Source organism: Ambystoma mexicanum, chromosome 2p, assembly GCF_040938575.1.
Source record: "Ambystoma mexicanum isolate Mex_15411 chromosome 2p, UKY_AmexF1_1, whole genome shotgun sequence".
Taxonomy (NCBI): Eukaryota; Metazoa; Chordata; class Amphibia; order Caudata; family Ambystomatidae; genus Ambystoma; species Ambystoma mexicanum.
The window spans coordinates 349173122-349195008 of NC_090923.1; the positions used below are offsets into that span (position 1 = coordinate 349173122).

At 49.4% G+C, this 21887-nt stretch overlaps 1 protein-coding gene across 7 annotated transcripts in view; it reads left to right on the forward strand.

Annotated features, from left to right (window-relative positions):
* SLMAP (sarcolemma associated protein) overlaps nucleotides 1-21887 on the forward strand; it is a 1535859-nt gene that overhangs the window by 639074 nt on the left and 874898 nt on the right. The gene's annotated exons all lie outside the window — the stretch shown is intronic.

The window sequence follows — 21887 nt, forward strand, 5'->3', positions numbered from 1 at the left end:
TTTAACTTTGTTTGCATTTAAGAAAATAAAGGGCAACAAGTAATGTGCTTATTTCTCTTTTGACCACTTTGCAGTCTGTTGGTTTCACTGTATTCATTTTGATAAGGAGAGTTTGCTTTTGATGGTTGCAATTCAACATTTGAGGATAGTCTATATGCCTCTCCACTTTTTAGAAACGCCTATGATGGTGTTTGAATTGTTTTAATCCTATGCCATGAAGGTAAATGAAATCATATTACCAGTTCTTGCATTGTGACTGGATGTTGAAAAAGAAATGAAGCATTGCTTCGACTGTTTTCTGAACGAATCCTCCACTACCATGTGATTTTGCTTTTCCAATTTAGGAATTGAGAAAATTTACTTTTAACACTACTTGGGTGCATCATCTTAAATAACTGGATCAACTAAATTCAACTATTTAATTTAGCTTGTCTTGGCAGATGCTTACTTTTGTTATAACTTTACTTTTTTTTTTAAATGGTAAGCCTTTTTTTCTGAAAGTATTTATGCCTAGAGCGATCCTGCTTACTTTCTGGCTCAGGCTTCCAGTACTCATGATCTATTTTAGCTGCTTCAGATATTCTAAAATTATTCACTGACCATTCAGAAATGTGTAAGCTATCAGTTAAGTGTTTGGTGCTTCACATCTTCCTCCTTCCATGTCAGTATGCCCAAATGATTCATTGTGCACTGATTCTACACTGCTTTCTTTTTGCATGTGCTAATTTAACAAAGAAAGATGAGCCATCTGTTTAGAAATTAACACGTTTTATTCAAGATTACTCATCTCATGGTTTTTGTATTGTGCATACATAGCATACAGCTATGTAGAGCTGAACACAAGATTTATTAGGTTTAAATGCCTGGAGGTCCCTTACTAATTCAGCGGACATGATTACATGGTCTGAGTAGCCTATTTTGGTCCTAAACTGACTATACCCACACAGGAACTGCATCAGACATGTCCTAGTGTATAAAACTGTTTAATAGTTCAACTAATTTTCCACAAAATTTAGGCTGTATATGGGTATTTGAATTAGACATCCAAACCCTAAACAGAAACCCCCTATATTTAAAAACTTAATTGCACCTGTGCTTATTCTAGTTCTTGTAGAAAATACTGGTTTTGCGAAATTTATCTAAAGATCTACTTGGTATACTGCTCACCCTTGGTCCAAACTGGTTTGAAATGGCCTTCTCCATGGGTCTGCATGGAATGCACTTTCAAACCAATGCACTATGTTTAGGGGATGCTCTGTGCCCGGGTATTCTTCAGTGTATTAATCCTCCTTATGTGCGTTTCCAATTGCTATGCTAAGGGTATGACACTGTAGGCTTCAGTAGCTCCTTCCTTAGATGATTTGTAGGGTCATCTTAAATGTGGCAACTGTAACTGGATTTCTAATGTATGGGGGCAATGTGTTTGAATCGTAAGGAGCCAGGATGTTCAAAGAGAGGCTGACCAAGATGACCAGTGAACTAGGATACACTGTACATTGTTAGACTTGTGTTTTAAAGAGCCAATCCATACCAAAACAGTGGTTGGAGTCTAGGAAGGAGACTGCTTCAATAGTTTTTGCCTGGCAAAGGTAAGTACTTTAAGAGTAAAAAAGGAGGAATCTGGAGTAAAAGTCAAGTGTACTGATGAGCAGAGTAACTATCAAAATTTTAGCATAATACTAGTTGAGGTATGGGTCAATTTTGCAGATATTCAGTAGCTTAAGTCTAGCATCTGTGTATGGCAGTGGTAAACTTAACTTTGAAAATTGCTTTAAAAGGGAACTACCAACTTGCAAACCTTGAGCAATATGTTAATGAGGTCATATGGAAATTCAAAAGGAGAATTTAGGTAAGCGCTGGGACAAGACATCTTGAGTTTTGATGGAGTTGAGCACGAACATGCATAATGGCTGTACAGTCACACACAGGGGGCAAACATTCAAGCTGCAAGCTATTGGCCAACCATAAAAAAAATCACTTGCCACCTCTATTCTAGACATACAAAAAGCACACTATTTCCAACTTGCTAAGATCAAATATCAGTAGCCAGTGGCATGTGCGAATTGTGCGCCCTGCTTGACAAATGGCATAGATAAAGTTGGAGATGCAAATGGAACGCTTCAGGATAAAAGAAGAGAATACAGTTTGTGTGTAGTCAGCAACTAGGTAGTATACCAGATTTATTGAGAGATAATGTACAGTGTGAAGAGAAAGCGACCAAGGTTTGATTCTATGTGAAACTCCTACTGGGAGCATAGTGTCCAGGTGGTGTACTTCATTGGTGAATGAGGATTCTGAATTGGAGGGAATCCAGAGTGGCATTTTAGAAACGCTAATAACTGAAATAACCTTTAAGTAAAACTAATTTGCATTTCTTGCCAAGATCTGTATTCTCAGAATATATACTAAGTCTCTTTCTTAGGGTACTGTCTCATTGACTCTTACATGCTTGTGTAGTTTTCCCTGTTGTTCTCATTCAGACATTAGCTTCTCACCACTCTTCTCTGGTTTGGGTTACTTTACTTTCTATTATCATCTGAATTGTCTGAGTTACCAGAGGAGTTTTTCGTTTTCCTCCATCCTCTAGTGTGCACTAATCGATAGATGGTGTTTTGTTTTTCAAACCTCAGAAGTTCTTCCTATATTTGGCAGAATGCCTGGGTTACTCTACGGGATACTCAACGCATTGGATGAGTATCCCTGGCTTTTACCAATGTTCATTCCCACACCTTTCACAATGGTTTCTGCTCTTCTTTTCCGAGCTTGTGGGTTTTTTTAATACAAAAATTCTCATGGTGAATCCTTGAATTGTATAAAATACGCTTTTGCCTTTTAGCCTTTAAATCCCAGAACGCAGTGTTGTGCATTGCTTGAGTCGCAATACTTTGGATAATCCACCTGTGGCATAATGTTTAAACTCCCCTGCGAGCCTGATGTTCTGGTAGTTTATCACCCTCTGATCTCAGCTTCAGGTTCCCATGCTTTCATTGTGATGTTGATCCTGGCATGTCACTCAGATTGTCAGGCTCCTCCATCACAAATGTTCCCTCTTTTTCAACATGCTGCTCAGTGCTTGGACCATGCTTACGATGGCTTTGATCATCAATAGCCGTTTTGGCTCATATGCCTTCCCTCAACTGCTGCTCACCGACATGTCTGAAGACAAGTTGCATGTGCCTGCCTGCTTCTAATCAGAACTTAAAATGCTTGAGTTTCACAGCCTCCCTCTGCCCTGACCCCATTACCCCACATGACCACTACATTTTCTCTCCTGCACTGACTCTGGATAACATGTCAATTAGCTTCTTTTCTCCAGCATGGGGTCTGGCATGGATTCACATGCTCATGAATATTCCCCGTCGTCAGGCTGGGAATCCTCGGTAAAGAAAAAACCAGTATCAGTTTCGTTTCTGATCTGTCTTTCATAGTAGTAACCAATCACTGGTCTCTGCGTCATACTGACCACAGCCAATGACTGCCCTCTACCTAAGCACCGCCTCTGGCAGCCATCTTCAGATTTTTACCGCACGTTCATGTGTTGGGATCCTCGTGCTATTGCTCTCGAGCGTTAGTGCTATTTTTCACGTTTTTTCTCAAAAACTTTGTTTTTTCGGTCAAAAGAGCCTCAAGCTCCACCGACTCTCCATCCGATCAACGGGGACCCGTGTCGGATTCGTCTGCGCCCCTCAAGGGTGAAGATTTCGTTGAGCTACGCTTTTGGAGGACTCCAGAAGTTTCTCAGGCCCGGACATGGCCCAGGAGAAGGGAAGCTCGACGCCCGGAAAGCTGTTCAGGATCTGCCCTGGATGCCAGCTCCAGAACGTCTTTAAGGAGGACGAACACTCCTTTTGTCTCTACTGCTTACATGAGGACAAGACGCACGTGGAGAAGGTCCGAGCGGTCTTCTAAGACCTTTGAGGACGCCCCGGCGACGGGGGTCCAACATAAGGCCAAGCACCGCGAGTCCGGTGGCACCGGGAGCGCCGAACGGTCAGGCTCTACGGGCGCCAGGCTGGGCGCACCCTCCCCGGCACCATCAACCACGAGCCAACGCTCTGGGTCGGGTAAGAGGAAGGCCGAGCACCCGGCGAGGCTCCTGGAGAGGCCCCGGTCGAGCTCGAAGGCGGAGGGGGAGCGAGGCAGTGTCCCCCCCCTCAAGGATAAGGCGGTGAGCGCACCTAAGGTGGTGAAGGCCTTGATCCATCCGGCCAAGCCCTCTATCAAAGCTGTCGCAGCGGCCCTGGCTCAGCCTGTGGAGGCTACACCAGTGGTGGCGACCTCGGGGCTCAGAGTCTCCCTGCCACCTCGGAGGGAGTCCTCTTTTGTGCCCATCGATAGGACCCCCGTGAAATCCCCCGTGGGGAAGAAAAAGGCGGGGCAGGGCGTCGTCGTGGATTCAGCCTCAACCTCGGAGGAGGAAGCTGGTCGAGGTCTTAAGCCACGGCCTCGGCGTGGAAGAAGACCGACCCGTCCGGATGGATCCCGACGCAGGTGACGACATCGTCGAGGGTACCGACGGGGCCCCTGATCGCCCGCCGGATTCCCCTCTGCCAGCGCCGCGAGACAGCTCGGCGGCCATTTTGTTGGCTATACAGTCCTTATGCTCAGAGATAAGGACGAGACTACCGTTGCCGACGGAACCTCTCCCGTCGGGGGACCCAGAACCGGGACCTTCTGGGGTTCCCCCTACCAAGAAAAGAAGGATCCACCCTCCTCCTCCTTTTCAGCCGTCGCCCCTTCCAGCCCTCCTCCCCGTCCACCCGAGGGGATGATACGGGGACTGACACGGCAGCGACGGGTACGGACGACGAGGTATACGACGAGGATGTACCGTCGTCGCCTCCCACCAGGGCTTCTCCGCCCGACGAGATTGGATCGTTCCACTCCATGATCGCCAGGCCATCCGAGCTTTTCCAACTCTGCCCGGAGGAGAAGAAGGAAGGTTTCCTTTATCAGCGGCGCGAGGCCAAGAGGAAGACGGTCCTCGCAGTGCCTCTATTGGACGACATTTGGGATGTGGGCCTCACCCTCCTCAAGAACCCTTCCACGACGCCAGCTAGAAGAGACCGGTACGAGAAAAAGTACCGGGTCCCGGACACGGCCCCCCTGTGCCTCCGGGCGCAGCCTACCCCGGACTCCGTCGTCTCCGCGGCGGCCAGGAAGAAAGCGGGGGGGGGGTGCGGCCTCCACATCGACTTCCCCACCGGACGGCGAGGGAAAGAAATTGGACGCAGGGTCATCTCGTCTGCAGCGACGACGATTAAAGCTGCCAACGCCTTGGCTATCATGGCCCGATACGACAGGGAGCTCTGGTACAAACTGGCTCCCCTGCTGGACTTCTTGCCGGACGACAAGAGGGCAGAGGCCCTGGAGATCCTGCAGGAAGGTGAGGTGGCTTCGGACCACGCCATTACCGTTGCGACGGACATCGCCGACACTGGGTTCCGCCAGTTGGGCAACGGCGTTTGCCTTAGGCGGCGTGGATGGCTCAAGGCTACGGACTTCCGTCAAGACGTTCAGACCAGAGTCATGGACATGCCCTTCGATGGGAACAACCTGTTTGGGAAAACAGTGGACGATTCCCTTCAGGCCATTAAAGCGGACACCGAGACGGCCCGAGCCCTTGGAGTTCTGCAACAAGGACGGATGCCCTTTCGGAGCAGCAGAGGCAAGGGCGCCTCCAAAGGTTCCGGCGGCTGTTTCTCCTCCTACCGTCAAGCGGCCCGCTCGTCATCTCAGGAGGCCTACAGAGGACGAGGCAAGTCTGGCGGACCCCGCCGTCGTCGCCAAGAACAAGGCGGCAAAGCCTCGTCGAAGCAGGATTGAACCGGCCGTGGGGTCGGGCCCCCACCGAAGCACCCCGGTGGGAGGCCGGCTGGCGAGATTCGTCAGCGTGTGGGAGTCCATCTCCACCGACCATTGGGTGCTGGACGCCTTGGCCCGGGGCCACGCGCTCGAGTTTCAAAGAAAGTGTCCGCGCGTCCCCCCCGCGGCCAGGAAAGAACTTCACGTCCCTCAACTTCTCCTGGAGGTAAAGGCGATGCTCAGGAAGGGCGCCATCGAACTCGTCCCAAAGAGGCTTCGGGGCTCCGGAGTTTACTCGAGATACTTCCTCGTGAAGAAGAAGACGGGGGGATGGCGCCCCATCCTGGACCTGCGACGTCTGAACAAGTTCATCAAGGCGCAAAAGTTCCGGATGGTCACCCTCCAGCACGTCCTGGGTCAGCTGGAGGAAGGAGACTTCCTGTCGTCGTTGGATTTGGAGGATGCCTACTTCCAGTTCAAAGCCCTCCCCTTCGGACTACGGTCGGCACCCAGGGTGTTCACCAAGTGCCTCGCACCGGTGGCGGTGCAGCTGCGCCGCAAAGGGATCCACGTCTACCCCTACCTGGACGACTGGCTCATCCGAGCCAAGACAAGGGAGCTCGCCGTGGTTCACACGGCAAGGACCGTCCAACTTCTCACGGACCTGGGATTCTCTGTGAACTACGCCAAATCCCACCTGGTACCCGCGCAAGATGCTCTGTTTCTGGGAGCGAGGCTCAACACAGTGTCCCTTCTGGCCTCCCCGTCGGAGGAGAGGACCAGGACCATCCTGGGCAAGGTGCAGCGGATGTTGGTGGCCGACGCGGCCAAGGTGAGGTCCATCAAGTCCCTCCTCGGAATGATGTCTTCCTGCATCTACCTCATTCCCATGTGCAGGCTCCGGATGCACCCGTTGCAGGAGTTCCTGGATGCGCGCTGGATCCAAACGACTGGCAGCTTCGAGGAAAGAATCACACTCGACGAGAGTTTCCGACGAGCGATCCGGTGGTGGGGCACCCGCGCGCATCTGACGGCGGGCATGGACTTCCAGACCCCAGCCCACCTGGAGACAGTGACCACGGATGCCTCCCTGGAAGGGTGGGGAGCGCACACAGAAAATCTGCACGCAAGAGGCCTTTGGCTCCCGACGGAGAAATCCTTACATATCAACGTCCTGGAGCTCCGTGCAGTGTTTTGGGCCCTCAGGTCCTTCCTTCCGTCCCTCAAGGGCAAGGTGGTGAGGATCTTCACCGACAACACCACCACCATGTTTTACATCAGGAAACAGGGCGGAACCAGGTCCCCAGCGCTGTCCAAGGAGGCGCAGGACCTGTGGCATTGGGCAGTCACCCAAGGGATGTTTCTGGTGCCGTTTCATCTGGCAGGGATAAAAAACACCATCGCCGACTCACTCAGCAGGGAGCTGCGCTCGTGCCACGAGTGGGAACTATGGCAGGATCTAGTGGATCGCCTCTTCCGACGGTGGGGCACACCCCAGATCGACCTGTTCGCGACGGCGACGAACTCCAAGTGCCGGAGGTTCGCCAGCAGGTTTCCCCAGGCGAGGAGCATGGGCGATGCTTTCTCGTTCCCCTGGGAGGGCCTGTTCCTCTACGCGTTCCCTCCTTTGCCACTGCTAATCCGGCTCGTCAACCAGCTCAAGAGGTCACGGTGCAGGATGATCCTCGTCGCACCTGCGTGGCCGAGGCAGATATGGTTCCCGGACCTTCTGGACTTGTCAGCGTCCCCGCCAATCAAGCTGCCGGTGGACGCGGATCTGCTCTCCAGGGAAGGAGACGCCATCCTCCACCACGACCCGAAATCGCTGAACTTGCAGGCCTGGCTCCTGCAGCGCTAGAGTTTGGAGGATACGACATACCGGCCGACTGCAGAGAGGTTCTTGCAAAGGCCAGGGCGTCCTCGACTCTTAAATGCTACGGACACAAATGGAAGAGGTTCTCTGTCTGGTGCCACGCACAGAAGATTAACCCTCTACGGATTACGGCTCCCCAAGTACTGCCGTACCTGCTGACGCTGGCCAAAGCTGGGCTGGCACACGCGTCCATCAAGATTCATCTTGCTGCGATCTCCCGATGCACCAGAACCACGGGGCGGACGTCCTTGTGGTCTCATCGTCTGGTGAAAGAGTTCATGAAGGGACTGTTCAGATCGTTCCCGCCGGTGAAGGCTCCGGCCCCGGCGTGGGAGCTCAACGTGGTGCTGACCAAGCTCATGGGACCTCCGTTCGAGCCTCTGCACTCGGCCCCGTTGAAGTTTCTGTCGTGGAAAACAGCATTTCTTGTGGCCATCACCTCCGCACGACAGGTGGGAGAGATCCAGGCCCTTTCCTGCAAGGCCCCGTACTTGACTTTTCACGACACGAGGGTAGTGCTCAGTACGCACCCCTCCTTCATGCCCAAGGTACCGTTTGACTTTCACCTCAACAAACCCTTGGTGTTGCCTGTATTCTTCCCGTCGCCTTCGTCGCCGGCTGAGAGAACTTTGCACTCGCTGGATGTGGCTAGAGCGCTGAAGTTCTACGTGGACCGCACAAAGTGTTTTCGGAAGACGTCACAACTCTTTGTGAATTTTGGACCTGTCAATCAGGGGAAGGCTCTCTCGAAGGCTTCCATTTCCAGATGGCTCTCCGGCTGTATCATGTACTGTCATCGGTTGGCAAACCGACCGCTGCCTGGCCGTCTGAGAGCCCATTCCATCAGAGCGATCGCAGCTACCACGGCATTCCTTTCTGGTGTGCCCCTGCTGGACATATTCAGGGCTGCTACGTGGAGGTCGACGCACACCTTCACGAAATTCTACTGCGTCGATCGGGATTCCAGGGAGGAGTCCAGGGTCGGCCAAGCAGTGCTGCGCAACCTCTTCGCCTGAGGTGAGCCTGGTGAGTAGTTAAGATGCTTAATGTTGAGTTTGATGTAATGCTTAATGTTGAGCCTTTGCCACCTCCCGTGGTTGTGCATGTGTGTACTGCTATGTATTCTTTATTCATGAGCAGGTGAATCCATGCCAGACCCCATGCTGGAGAAGGAACAAGTTACTTACCTGTAACTGTTGTTCTCCAGCATGGGTCTGGCATGGATTCACATGCGAACCCTCCCGCCTACCCCTCTGCGGCTCTTCACTTGGTCATACTGCCACTTCACGTGCTTCCAAATCTGAAGATGGCTGCCAGAGGCGGTGCTTAGGTAGAGGGCAGTCATTGGCTGTGGTCAGTATGACGCAGAGACCAGTGATTGGTTACTACTACGAAAGACAGATCAGAAACGAAACTGATACTGGTTTTTTCTTTACCGAGGATTCCCAGCCTGACGGGGAATATTCATGAGCATGTGAATCCATGCCAGACCCATGCTGGGGAACAACAGTTACAGGTAAGTAACTTGTTCCTTACATCTTGAGCACTGCCTTCCCAGGACACACTTCACCAATGGCACGGGTGTTGTCAATGCTCCAAATAAGGTTTTTGAAGTGGGAGTATAATTATATTTTTTAAGCAGTCAAAATAACTCCCATTCCTATTGGGAGTATTTGATACACGGGTAAAACAATGTTAACTGTAAAACAGAGTATTTTCATAATAAATACTACTTTGCACCTAATTATTCATGCACGTTAAAAGATACATGTATAACTCTTCAGATCAGCCAGTAATGGAAGTTTCTTCCTGTTGCCAAACATATCCATTGAGCGTATTTGTACGCCCTATTTTTATATTTTAGGAGTATTTGCCCATTTTTAGGGAGTAAAAGTGGCTGATACAGCCTTATCTGTAGGGCTGGGGGTTGCTCCTATAGTAGGTCTTGCACAAACTGCATCAATGAGACTATCAACTGAGATCTCTGATTTGGAAATATGTGTCACACCAGTAGAGTGTTGCCATAAAAGCTGATGGGGACAACTGAATGGTCAAGTAGAACACGGTTGAAGGCTAGTTTAGGCTGGTAAGCAGTCGTGATGGAGTTGTGTAGACTTGGTGAGTGCTGTTGAGCAGGGTGCTTATTGCTGACTTTAATTTCAGTGAAGCAATGGTTATCTTTCAGGTAGGTTGTAATCCGTTGAGTTAGAACACATTTTTTAACTTAAGTGTGGGGGTGTGGAGGCAGACCGTATTGGGGAGATTCTCCTTTAGGCACTGGGGGTCAGTCCATTGGTAAATGTTCCCAACTAGAGTACCAGTAGTGGTACAAAATCTGCTCACTGGCTCTCCAGGTGGTAGTGTTGACAGATAAGCCGAGGCCTAATTCTCAGGATGGGGGTGGGGACATTCTCCGTTATAGCCCTCCTTTTTTTCTTCTTTTTAAATGTGTTTTTTTGTTTACACTAAATTGGAGTCCACCGTGTGTATTTATCAAAAACATTTTCTTTATGTAAGAGAAGTCAAAGAGAAAAAGCAATGCAGTCAGTTATGTAAACATGATAAAACGGAAGCTGCTTGATTCAGTGAATTTAGGTGCTTAAGAGTTTTAGGTAAGAGTTTGTTTGGAGCCCAAGACCTACCTGAAAAAGAAACCACAGTAATAAAGTTTATTCGTTGATTGTTAATTATTTACAAGAAAAAAGAAGAAAAACGACCATTTACATACTCTTACTTCCCGTCCCCTTTCCTCCATACTGCATGGGCGTCCCTTCCAGGGGACGGGAGACGGAACCTTTTTCCCCTTTAAGTTTAGAGGCACGCAGGGGTGCGGCCCTGGGAGCATGTGCTGCCCTTACTCTACCCTCCAGCGCCACACCTCCAGTCCCCTTTTCTGCGGTGACAGGAACGGGCCGAATTCACCAGCGATTCTGGGCTTGGCTTCAGCCTTGTAATTCTATGCGCGGATACTTCTTCTCTTCTGTCTTTTTATCATTCAGGTAGTCCGTCCTCAGGTGTCACACTCCTCCCCGGCGCATGTTGACTTCTACAGGGTTCAGCAGGTGTCCATCCTGCAACGGGCTGTTAGTCTAAAGACCCCCACACCCTCTGCCTACGGTGCCTTGGCCCAGACCACAGCTGGTAAGCGTTTATGGCAGGCGACCGCTTTCCTCGAAGTCTCTGAAGAACAGACTAGCCAGGTGGAGGGAGCTCTTCAGAGATAGTCTCCAAAGGACCTAAAAGCACTTTGTCTATCATTGACCCATGCCCAAGGTAGGGCCAATCTTTTCCAGTGCACCCCGCAAGGGTGACTCCTTCCCAAGGACTTGCGCAGGAGGGACAGCCCAGGTCCTTGTACCAGCACAAGTTCTGAGGCTGAATCAGCTACTGGCCGACAGGCCGAGTGGTCAGTAGCAACATGTCAGAGGGGGCGCCTATACGCAGTCCTACTGGCAGGTCTGTCAAGGGCAAAATGCCTACCGTGCCTCTACCCGAGGAACAGGGTAGGCCCCATGATCCACACTCAAGAGTCCTGGACGGGGACCAGTAAGCCGAGCAACACAACGCAGACACGTGGAAGGCAGCTCGACAAAATGGCCGCCGTGCCAGAAAATCCAGACATCCCTCCGACGCCCCTCCAGGGAAGGCAGCAGGTGGAAGAAAGTGTGTCAAGGTGGGACTGTTGTCAACCAGGTATGTGGCCTACAGCTTACCCTTCCTTTGTGCAAGGCAGGTTCCCTCTGCGTCCAAATGGGCAGGGCACGCAACGGCTCCAGCAGCCACTCGCTACCCCGTCAATATCGCCTACCACCACTCCGGCCTGTGAGGACATGTTCTTCAAACGGTTTGGACATCCTCAGGGATGTGCTCCCGCAAATGGCTATAGCGCTGCTGGCTCCAGTTCAGGCGCCCCTGGGCCCTGTTCAGCCTCATGTCCAGGCGGTTCCGCAACAGCCTCCGGTCTCCATACTGCAGCCCCCGGCTACCAACTCCCCTCCTCCGGTCCCAGACCAATAGGACCCTCAGGCGGATACAGATGAGGAGGAGGAGGACCCCGACACGCCATCTTCAGCCAAGGCCTTCCACAAACGTCTTTCAGGGCTGGCAGAGTACTTGGGTCTTCCTCAGCTGGAGGTTGAGCAACCAGCAGAGGGGGTCCTCGCGGAAGACCTCACACTCCGTCCCGCGACCAGAAGGGGGATCCTGATGCAGAAGGATGTAGTTGCTTTGGCCAAGAAGGGTTGGCTCAAGCCTCACTCAGTCCAGAAGGTGAATAAACGCCTGGACGCCAAGAACAGGCAGATGGAGGGGGATAAACTCTTGCTATCGGCCCATGCTCCGCCACATTCCTTTGTGATCGCTGTGGCATCACTATACTCCAAGCCTGTCGTCCTCGGCCGCCTCCTCTGTGGAGCTACTAGGCAAGGAGGAGAAGCTCTTGGAGGCGTGCGGGAAGAAGCTATATTTCAACGAGTCATTGCACCTTTGTCAAGCCAACACGGATTTCCTCCCAGAGCTTCCGGCATAGAGACAATCGCAATTCAAGGTGGGATTGGCAGAGGCCAAGATGGTGGCGCAGGACATCATGGAGTCCACCGTGGCCCTATTGACACGTCTGGCCCTGCCATCTGCATTGCCATGGACAGGAGAAGAACAGCCTGGCTGCGTGCTACGAAATTCAACCCGGATGTGTATGATCACAGCTTAGATCTTCCGTTCAAAGGGGGTGACCTCTTCCACTCCACAATGGACGATGAGCTGGACAAAAAGGAAAACAGCTGTCAAACGGCCAAGTATTTTTCCATCTTGACAAAGACTACACCCAAAACATACACCCAGTCACAGCAACGCTCTTGAAGGGACGTACATACTGAGGGTTCTGCAGCTTCTAAGAGCAGAGGTCCAGGCAGCCTGACTCCACATCGGCGCAAGCAACAAAAAGGGGGTGGGGGGAGTAAGGGCTTTTTTCAGTCCCCCCACCCCCTTTTTGTTGCTCTTGAAGGAAGTGCGCGATCAAACGCGAAAACACAGCGGACAGGGATCTAACCTGGACAATGGCGAGCGGATACCTTTTATAAGGTATTAAGGGCACACAACACCATAAGTTTATATACTGATAACTCAGTTGAGCAGCCCTGATTTGAAAAAGGCCTCAAAGGCCGAAACACATGTCATCAAGAAGGGCAACTCTTTGTATATAATCCACTTTGCAACATATTTTTGGGCTCAGTCTCCATTCTGGGTCTAAACTCTATACATTTCCAATACAAGGTGCTTCCGTTCAGCCTCAGCTCGGCCCCCAGTGTCTTTACCAGGCTGATGAACACAGTGGCTGCCCTCCTCAGGTTGCATGGCCACCACATCTACCCGTACCTTGACGACTGGCTAGTCAGCGCGACATCTCTGGAAGCAGTGCACCATACTTCCCACGCTCTTATCAACACACTGCACAAGCTGGGTTTTTCACTCAACCTCAAGAAGTCGCAGCTGCAGCCCACGCAGAGAATGACCTTCTTGGGTCTCATTTGGGACATGTTCTCTGAGAGTTTTTCCCTCGAAGGACAAGATCCCGGCCCTCAAGAGGGCCACAGCGCACTTCCTCAGCAGAGAAGTGACATCAGCCTGGTGGTACCAACACCTACTAGGTCTCATGGCAGCAGTCCTCTTGGCCGTCCCCCACACAAGACTCAGGATGAGCAGGATACAGCTGCACTTCGCAGCCTCTTAGAACCAGGAGCGAGGCTGTTAGTCATTGATGATCAACGTTCCTCCATTACTTCACCCAGACCTCACATGGTGGTCCAGGGACGGCAACCTGCGTCTGGGCAAGCCCTTCCGGCAACCTAACCCGCAGGTCACCATCACCACGGACTGCTCTCTCGAGGGTTGGGGGGCCACCCTGGACAACCACTGCGTCCACAGCACTTGGACTCGGCAGGAGCAGAAGTGCCACATCAATTGGCTGGAACTGAAGGTGATCTGGCTGGCTCTCGGATCCTTCCTTCCGGTTATCGAGGGCAAGGTCATCCTCATTCAGACGGACAACTCAACCAGCATGTTCTATGTCAACAAGCAGGGAGGTACCAGATCCACCCCCCCTGCTGTCCACCTCCCGACGGAATTCAACCTGGAGGTAGACATGCTCAGCAGACTGGGTGCGGACAAATACGAGTGGTAGTTGGACGACCTAGTACTGCAGGAAATCTTCGACAAATGGGGACCCCCCCCAGGTGGACTCCTTTGTATCCCGGGACAACAGGAAGTGCCAACTGTTCGCTTCCTGGCAAGGTCAGGGCCAGGGCTCCCTGGGCGACTCATTTCAGATTCAATGGGACGTAATGACAGCATACGCCTTCCCGCCCACACCACTGATACACTGGGTGATGTGCAATATCAAGGACTCACGCCACCTCAGTGTCATTCTAATAGCATTGTCGTGGCCGGCCAGGCCATGGTTCTCTGAGCTGTTCAGCCTCTTGGAGAGGCCTCCCATTTGCCTCCCGACGGGCCCAGATCATCTTATGGCATAGCAGGGGGGCAGGGTCATCCACCCCATGCCACAGAAACTAACCCTCACAGCGTGGTTCCTGAACAGGTCACCTCAGCCTTTCCCAGGCTAACCTAGAAATCCTAGAGCGCCAGGAGCAAGTCTACCAGGGCCCAGTATAAGAGCAAGTGGACCAGGTTCTGGCACTGGACAGACTCTAAGGGTATCAACCCCCTTGCATGTACCTTGGACAACGTGATCTCCTTCTCGGCGCACCTCACCCATTCAGGCGCACAGGTGGACACTTGCCGCACTCACTTGGCAGCCATTGAGGTGTACAGAAACTCGGAAGAGGAGATTTTTTTTCCTCTTCCAACCCAATTGTCAGGAAACATTTGATGGGATTTGCCAGGCTGTATCCGCCCATTAAGAGGCCACACCCTGTGTGGGACCTTAACATAATTCTGGGTGCCCTGGTGCACAAGCCGTTTGAACCAATGGCGTCTGTGGACGTCAGGCTGGTCACCATTAAGACGGCCTTGCTAGTAGGCCTCACCTCGGCGCGCATAATCGGCGAAATCCAGGTGTTGGTCGCCTCAGAGCCATATACTACGTTTCACAGGTATAAGGTAGTCCTGCGGACACACCCAGTATTTTTGCCCAAGGTGCCTTCCTCATTCCTTCTAAAGGAAGAAATAGTGCTACCTTCGTTTTTTGCTGATCCCAAAGACGAGGCACAGAGTTCTGCACTGCTTGGACTTCAGGCGTGCCCTGAAATTCTACTTGGACAGGACCAAGGGCTTCTGCAAGTCGGACATACTTTTTGTCACCTTTGGCGGATCAAGACCAGGGTATCGGGCCCCTGAGGCTTCCATAGCTTGTTGGATGGTCTCGGCCATCAAGGAAGCTTACGAGGGACAGCACAAGCCACTGCCGGCCAACATGCACGCCCCCACACGGTCAGAGCCCAGGCAAAGGCCATCGCTTTCCAGCGGCATATCCCCTGGCAGGTCAAAAGCAGAGCGGTCACATGGGCCACCCCTTTGGCTTTTTGCAAGCACTACTGTTTGGATGCCGGTTCTAGTTCAGACGCAGCTTTCGAACAGGCGGTTCTCAGAAACCTGTTTGCTTAAGGAGGGTCTCCCTTCCACCCTGGGGCTCCACTCAGTTGTAATCGCCCATGCAATATGGAGGAAAGGGGACGGGACGTAAGAGTAATTATAAGTTACTCACCATAGTGACTAACGTACTCTTAATCCTTAGTCCCCTTTCCTCCATATGACCCACCAACCCCCCCCAACTAATAAAACTGTTGTCATTAGGCAATGTTTTTCTGTTGTCGACGCGCCTATGGGGACTGAGGTATGGTGCCAAAGGGCAGTATTGGGACAGCGCATGCTCCCAGGGCTGCACCCCTACACGCCTCTAAATTTAAATGGGAAGGTTTTTTCTGGTGTAAAAGGTTCCGTCTCCCGTCCCTTGGAAGGGTCGCCCATGCGGAATGGAGGAAAGGGGACGAAGGACTAATAGTACGTTAGTCACTACGGTGAGTAACTTATAATTTTTCAGTGTCTCATAGCGCTGCTACTATGGAGTCGTCCTGACGCACTGCAGACATTAAACCAAATATTTGCTGCAAGCCGTAAGACGTGGACTGTCCTGAACTGCAATATCACTGCTCAGACTTCTAACATTTATGCATAATAGGTGCCAATCGCATCGCTAACAGTTTAGCCAAGATTTCCTTATCTTAATTAATAAGCGAGATATGCTGATATGAAGAGCCTTCATCAGCCTCCTTACTTGGTTTCAATAAGACGGTGACCAGTGCCTCCCTCATAGATTCTGGCAATTGACGATCTTGCAAAGTTTGTCGATGTTACTTCGAGGAGAAGTGGCGCAGGTTCCCTGCCAAGCACTTTTAGAACTCGGCCGTAAGGCCATCTGGTCCATGAGCCTTCCCGGATGACCGTGATTTAATCGCCCGCAGAATCTCCTGCTCTGTGATGGGTTGACACAGCCATTCCATCTCCTCATCATTACACCAGTACAGCGCACCCTATCAAGAAAGCTACTAATTTCAGATTGTGAAACCTGAGCTTGTGCAGAGTAAAGGCGCGAGTAAATGCACAAAATTCATAAAGGACGTCCCCATCCTCAAATTGCAATTCCCCTTGCACGTCTTGATTGACAGAATATGCTCCCTGGGCATGCCACCTTGGATGGCCCGTGCCAGTAGCCTACCAGGGCATTGACCTTCCCCCATAATGCTGTACAGTCGCTTTTCCCCATCGAAACTTCACTTCTGTTTGAGTGCCAGCTCTTAATGAGTCTAACTCCCCCCTAATCTCTTTTTGTACATTGGGGCCTGACCCACACTCCACAGTTGCCTGCAAACCCAGACTACATTCTTTGCTTTCTGTTGGTTCCCTCCGGAACAGCTTCATTATCCCTGATTCCCTCGAGATATACTCCCATCTTCACACATTTGAAAGTTTCCCACACTGTTGAATGTGAAACCACTGATCCCACTTTTCCCCCCAAGAATGTATCAATCATCTGCGCTATCTCAGCCTGGAACACCTCATCCATCAGACTTTCACTCTTGAACACCCATGTTGGGCGTTCATCACGGCGCCCTGGTATCTCCATACTAGCACCACTGGCACATGGTCAGTGTACGTGCTAAAATAGGGGTCTCTGTAACCCAATATGCCACTGTATCCGAGATAAAAGGTAATCCACTTGCTACCCCAACAGGTGAACGTGTAGCCCCTCTCCCACTCATGCCTGGCTCTTTTTTTATTGTTTTTTAAAATTAATTATTGGTTTATATACATAAAAACTTTACAAACATTTCATCATCAATGTTATTGTAATTATCTGATCTTTAAAATAACAGTTGTCCGCGATCCAATGTGAAAAGTCAAGAACATACCATAAATCGAAATAGTACATTGCCATCTGGTTTCAAAACTGCTAATGAGACCAAATGTTCTTATTGGTCACAAGTTAAGACAGACATGTGTACTCTTTCGAAAAATGCTGAATAAAAATCATGATATCAACTATATACAAAGGGTAAAAAAATATACTGTTTAAAATTATACAGAAAGAAAGAAAAAAACAGCACTTTGCCAAACGATGTACATAAAAGTAGATAATCTCCCTTGTAAAACAGCCATATAAGAGGGGAGTTTGATGCATTGGTTAAAAAATCCACTAAATTGCACAGGAATAGATGGGATGTATACAATTAACCATTCAAGACTTTCCCACAAACAGTTGTAACATTCAACCATCATACTTTAATAATGTTATGCATTATTAGTCAAGGAGAGTACATCATGGATGCTGGTTAACAATTTTGCTAATGCTAAAATCAAGGAAGAGTTTTCCCCCCACATAAAGCAAGCCCACACCAATTCCCCTGTATACGTTGTGACTCTGAACTTTTAATTTGTTAAATGTCATATTTCTTACATTTTCAAAGCGAGTACAGTAAAGTACAAGATGTTTTAGGGTTTTTAATATACCATTATTAACTAAAAGCGACAAATGCTATTAAACTTTCCTTTGTACTTTTGCTAGTGGTGAATGCGCCATTGTTAAATTGGTTAAATTTGAAGCACATCAATAAGTTGCATGCTTTATCACACAGGAAGTGCATTGGATACATTGCCTGTGTTTTTTTTTTTTTTTGTGGTAGGATGTATATTCTCGATGTAGTTTATAAGTGTTGTTGGTCTCAGTAGTCAAGAGCCAATCGAATTCGAAGTGCTGCTTTTTTACAGATGGTAGGTCGAGCCCAACTCTTCGCTGGTAACATTAATACGACGAAGGAGCAACTTCATCCTCCCCTCAATTTTCATTAGTGACAGTAGATTTGCCGACTTCAGTATCTGACTTATGTCTTCATACAGCGAGTTTCTAGGTGGAAGTAGCATTTTGGCGTAGTTGACTAGTTTGCGCCATTGGAATTTTGAGGATAATGAACTAAGGCCCAGTTCATGGTGTAGGAAAGAGTTGGGGAGTGAGATTGGTAAGCCCAAGGTCTGCTTCCACATTACCCCGTGAATGCCATCAAGAATGGTATGTAGCTCCAGAAGACACATGTCAAGCCCATAGAGTAAGATGGGCTACAATTTGAAGGTATAAAAATCAATAGTGGGCATCAGGGAAAATTTGCTATACCTCCAAAATATTATCTTCTTTTGAGATAGAAGAGGTCTAATTTTCTGGTATATATTAGTATGTAAAAAAAAAACGAAGGTGGGTGCCTGGGGGTCCCCCTGCCAGACATTAGTCCTGGTTCCCTGCCAGACATTAGTCCTGGTTACAAGGGCCTTACCCAGATTCGTTAGAGCACGGTCTTTCACAGAGGAGAAATGTCCTAATCATATCGGTCTTTTGCCTTCCCTGGGGCATTCCAGCACCGAAATGCTTGGCAATTTGCCTCTGAACAAGGGCATCGACAGCAAGCCCAGACATGTGTTTCAGTCTGGTTGGACCTCATCAGTAGGGTGGAGCTGTGCCTCTCTAAGAATAGTGAGCAAGGGCTCCATGTCTGGATTCCCCTAGACTGATAGGTTTGTGATATTTCTCCTCTGTGAAAGATAGTGAGCTAAAGAAGCTGCGTAAGGCTCTCGTAACCAGGACTAATGTTTGGCAGGGGGACGCCCCTTATTAATTTGCATGTATTGGTAGTCCACATGCTAAGTGAGTTACCATCTGATAATGTGTATCCAAGATAGCGTAATGAATAAGATTGTTCCATTGGGGTACCAGTCATGGACCATTTAAATGATTTTGTGCTCCTTCTTTTGGTGAAGATCATGATTTTGGACTTGGTTGGATTGGCCTGGAAGTTGTGTTCTAAGGCATATTCATAGAATTAATTAAGTTTATTTTGTAGAGCGAAAGGAGTTTTGTCTAAATAGTATGTCGTCGGCAAACCCCAACCAATGAAGTTGTAGGTTCGCTAACTTGATCGTAAACATACTATTTCCATTCCAAATTTGGATCAAGTCGCATAGGTATAAATTAAATGATGGTGATGCAAGGTTGCATCCCTGCTCGACCCCGATGTAGGTGGGTTTCGGAGAAGTGAGTGCTCCTTCCTGATTGATATGTATTTGGAAGCATGTCTCTTGATGTAGCATTGCAATTAGGTGGACTAATTTGGCCGGAATACCTAGTCTCAGCATTTATTCACCCTGCAGGCCTCTGAAAACACAATCGACGGCCGCTGGGAGATCCAATGTGACCATGTATATGGGTCCAGAGTCATTGAATTTTGGACTTTGCCAAGATATGTGCAAGAATAGTTGTGTTGAGAGATGTTCCCATGGATTTACGAAAACCTACTTGACATCTAGATAATATATCATTTCTAATTGCATGCCCTTCCAATTGTATTAAAAGAATAATGACAAAAACTTTAGCTTAGGCGTCCATAATGGCAATTGGTCGGGAGTTGGCTGGGTCGTTTGGGTCACCCTTATAAATGTGAATAATAATTGCTGTCAACCACGAAGCTGGTATTCTATTAATCTTTAAGATGTTGTCGAACTTGCTTTTTAATATTGAACCCCAAAAATATGGGTCTGATTTGATAATACAAGATGGTATTCCATCTGGCCGAGCCGCTTTGGAACATTTTAGTTGATCAATTTCCCAGCAAACGTCTTCAATGGTAAATGAACGTTGCTCTAAAGTTGTTACATTCTTTCAATGATGGCCAGTGATTGGAGAATTTTACTGGTAATTGGAGTTTTTGCCGTATAAAAGAGTCTCACCCCATGGCTGATATGGAAGAGCAGAGGGGTTTAAACCTCTCAGCATCACCCATGCTTTCCTAGTGTTCCGTTTGCACAGATGGCTAATCATCCTTTGGTTGTCCGTGAATGTAGTTGATATTTCAGACATTTCAGCTTGTTTTTATAACATTGAACCATGTGGTTTTTTGAACCTTTGACTGCAGAGCCAGCCAGGATCTGTTTCTTAAATTGCTTAAGTGGTCTATTTTGTCACGTTTTTATTGAGCATCTTCCAAATTGAAAGCGTGTTGGTGGACAAGCTGTTTGTTGACCGTCAAATTTAAAATCTTTAGATGAAAATTAATAATATTTGTGTTCCAATTCTCATTTAATTGCGAATCCATATCAAAATGGTTCAGTTGGGAGCCATGATAGATATCCTGACCGACTCTATAGGTCAAATCGCAACATAATTTAGGTCTGATGCTTGTTAATCTGCTTAGAATCACATGCTGTGCATATAGTCTGACATCCAGTGGTCACCGCAGAGTATTGCATCTTGTCTTTCGATTGTCCACGGGCCTTCTGGCCGGACTACACAGTAGGGAGAGTGGGGTCGGGGTGGACGTTTCCCTTTCTGAGAATGCCTTTCCCTTGCCTCTATTTGTTCCCTGGGTCTCTTCGTCACCATTTATTTCTTCTGCTATGCAGAGGACTCCATTTAGATTTTGTCCTGTTTGCAGGGGAAGAAGAAGAGCGGTAATGACGACGGCTGCACTGCTTGCGGTGGCCGTGTGAATCATAGTCCGCTGACTGGAAGGAACATTGTGTACCGAACGAACCCTGGAGAAGTTGTGGACACTGGCGGACTGCACAAATGTCCAGGAGCGGCATCAGCACACTGAGGATGTGCTGATGACCTTGGTGCCAGAGTGGAATACACCGCTACAACAAAGGATTATTGCAACACAATCCTGGAGGCTTGCAGGAGTGATCACCACTGGCGGTACACTCAGTGGAGAAGGAACTGAAAGAAGACGAGCTGCGGTGCTCTGAAAGAATACAGTGATACATTGTTACAGCGCAGGATCCCGCAGAGAGCCGGAGAGAATTCTGAGGTGAAATTGACATTCCCACAGAGGTGCCACTCGCTTATATTGTGGTATCACGGGTCCCTCACAACAGAGGCAGGCAGCCATATCTATGAAGAGCAAACACCAAAACAGCATGCGGACCCTGCAAAAGAAAAGTAGCTCGCCGGCAAGTGGTGAAGCATAGGCACAAAGCGTGCTTGGTGCGGGAATAGTGATGAGACACTCACAGTAACTAACAAGTGGCCTAATTGCACAGTATAACTAGCACACAGACCAGTGGAGCAGGAAATTGATGTGAGACATACAAAGGGGAGAAACAACGCTGGAAGGAGTGACAGAGCCACACTCCAATGGGCTTCTTACACAGAAGTAGGGGGAACCTGGGAGCACCTGGACTGTGACCTGGGACCCCCAGGGCTCTGACGCGCAGAGAGGTGACCATAAGGCATAGGAGACAAATATGCGGAAGCTTCCTGCGCCAAATTAACTATCCACTGTCGACAGGGGTGAGTTCACCCTATATAGAGGCACCAGGTAACCCTCACGCACCGGAAAATGTCATCCAGGCAGCTCAAAGCCAAGGAAAAGCGGTCTTTCATGGAGGATTTCGCCAAGCTATCACCAATGATGGCAGGCGCCAGGTCGAAGGGACTGTTCGCACAGGAAGCCGGAGCCGGTATGACCAACAAATACGGGATGCCATAGCCGAACTAATGGTAGCTTGGGGGCTTAAAATTGATACAGCCATCTCGGAACTGAGGACCTCGCTTGAATCTAAAATTGATTGTGGGAAGCGTGGATGTGAACCTCTTGCGACAAGACGCCCGGGCGCTGGCGGAATGCACAGGGAATCTGGAGAAGGTGGATGC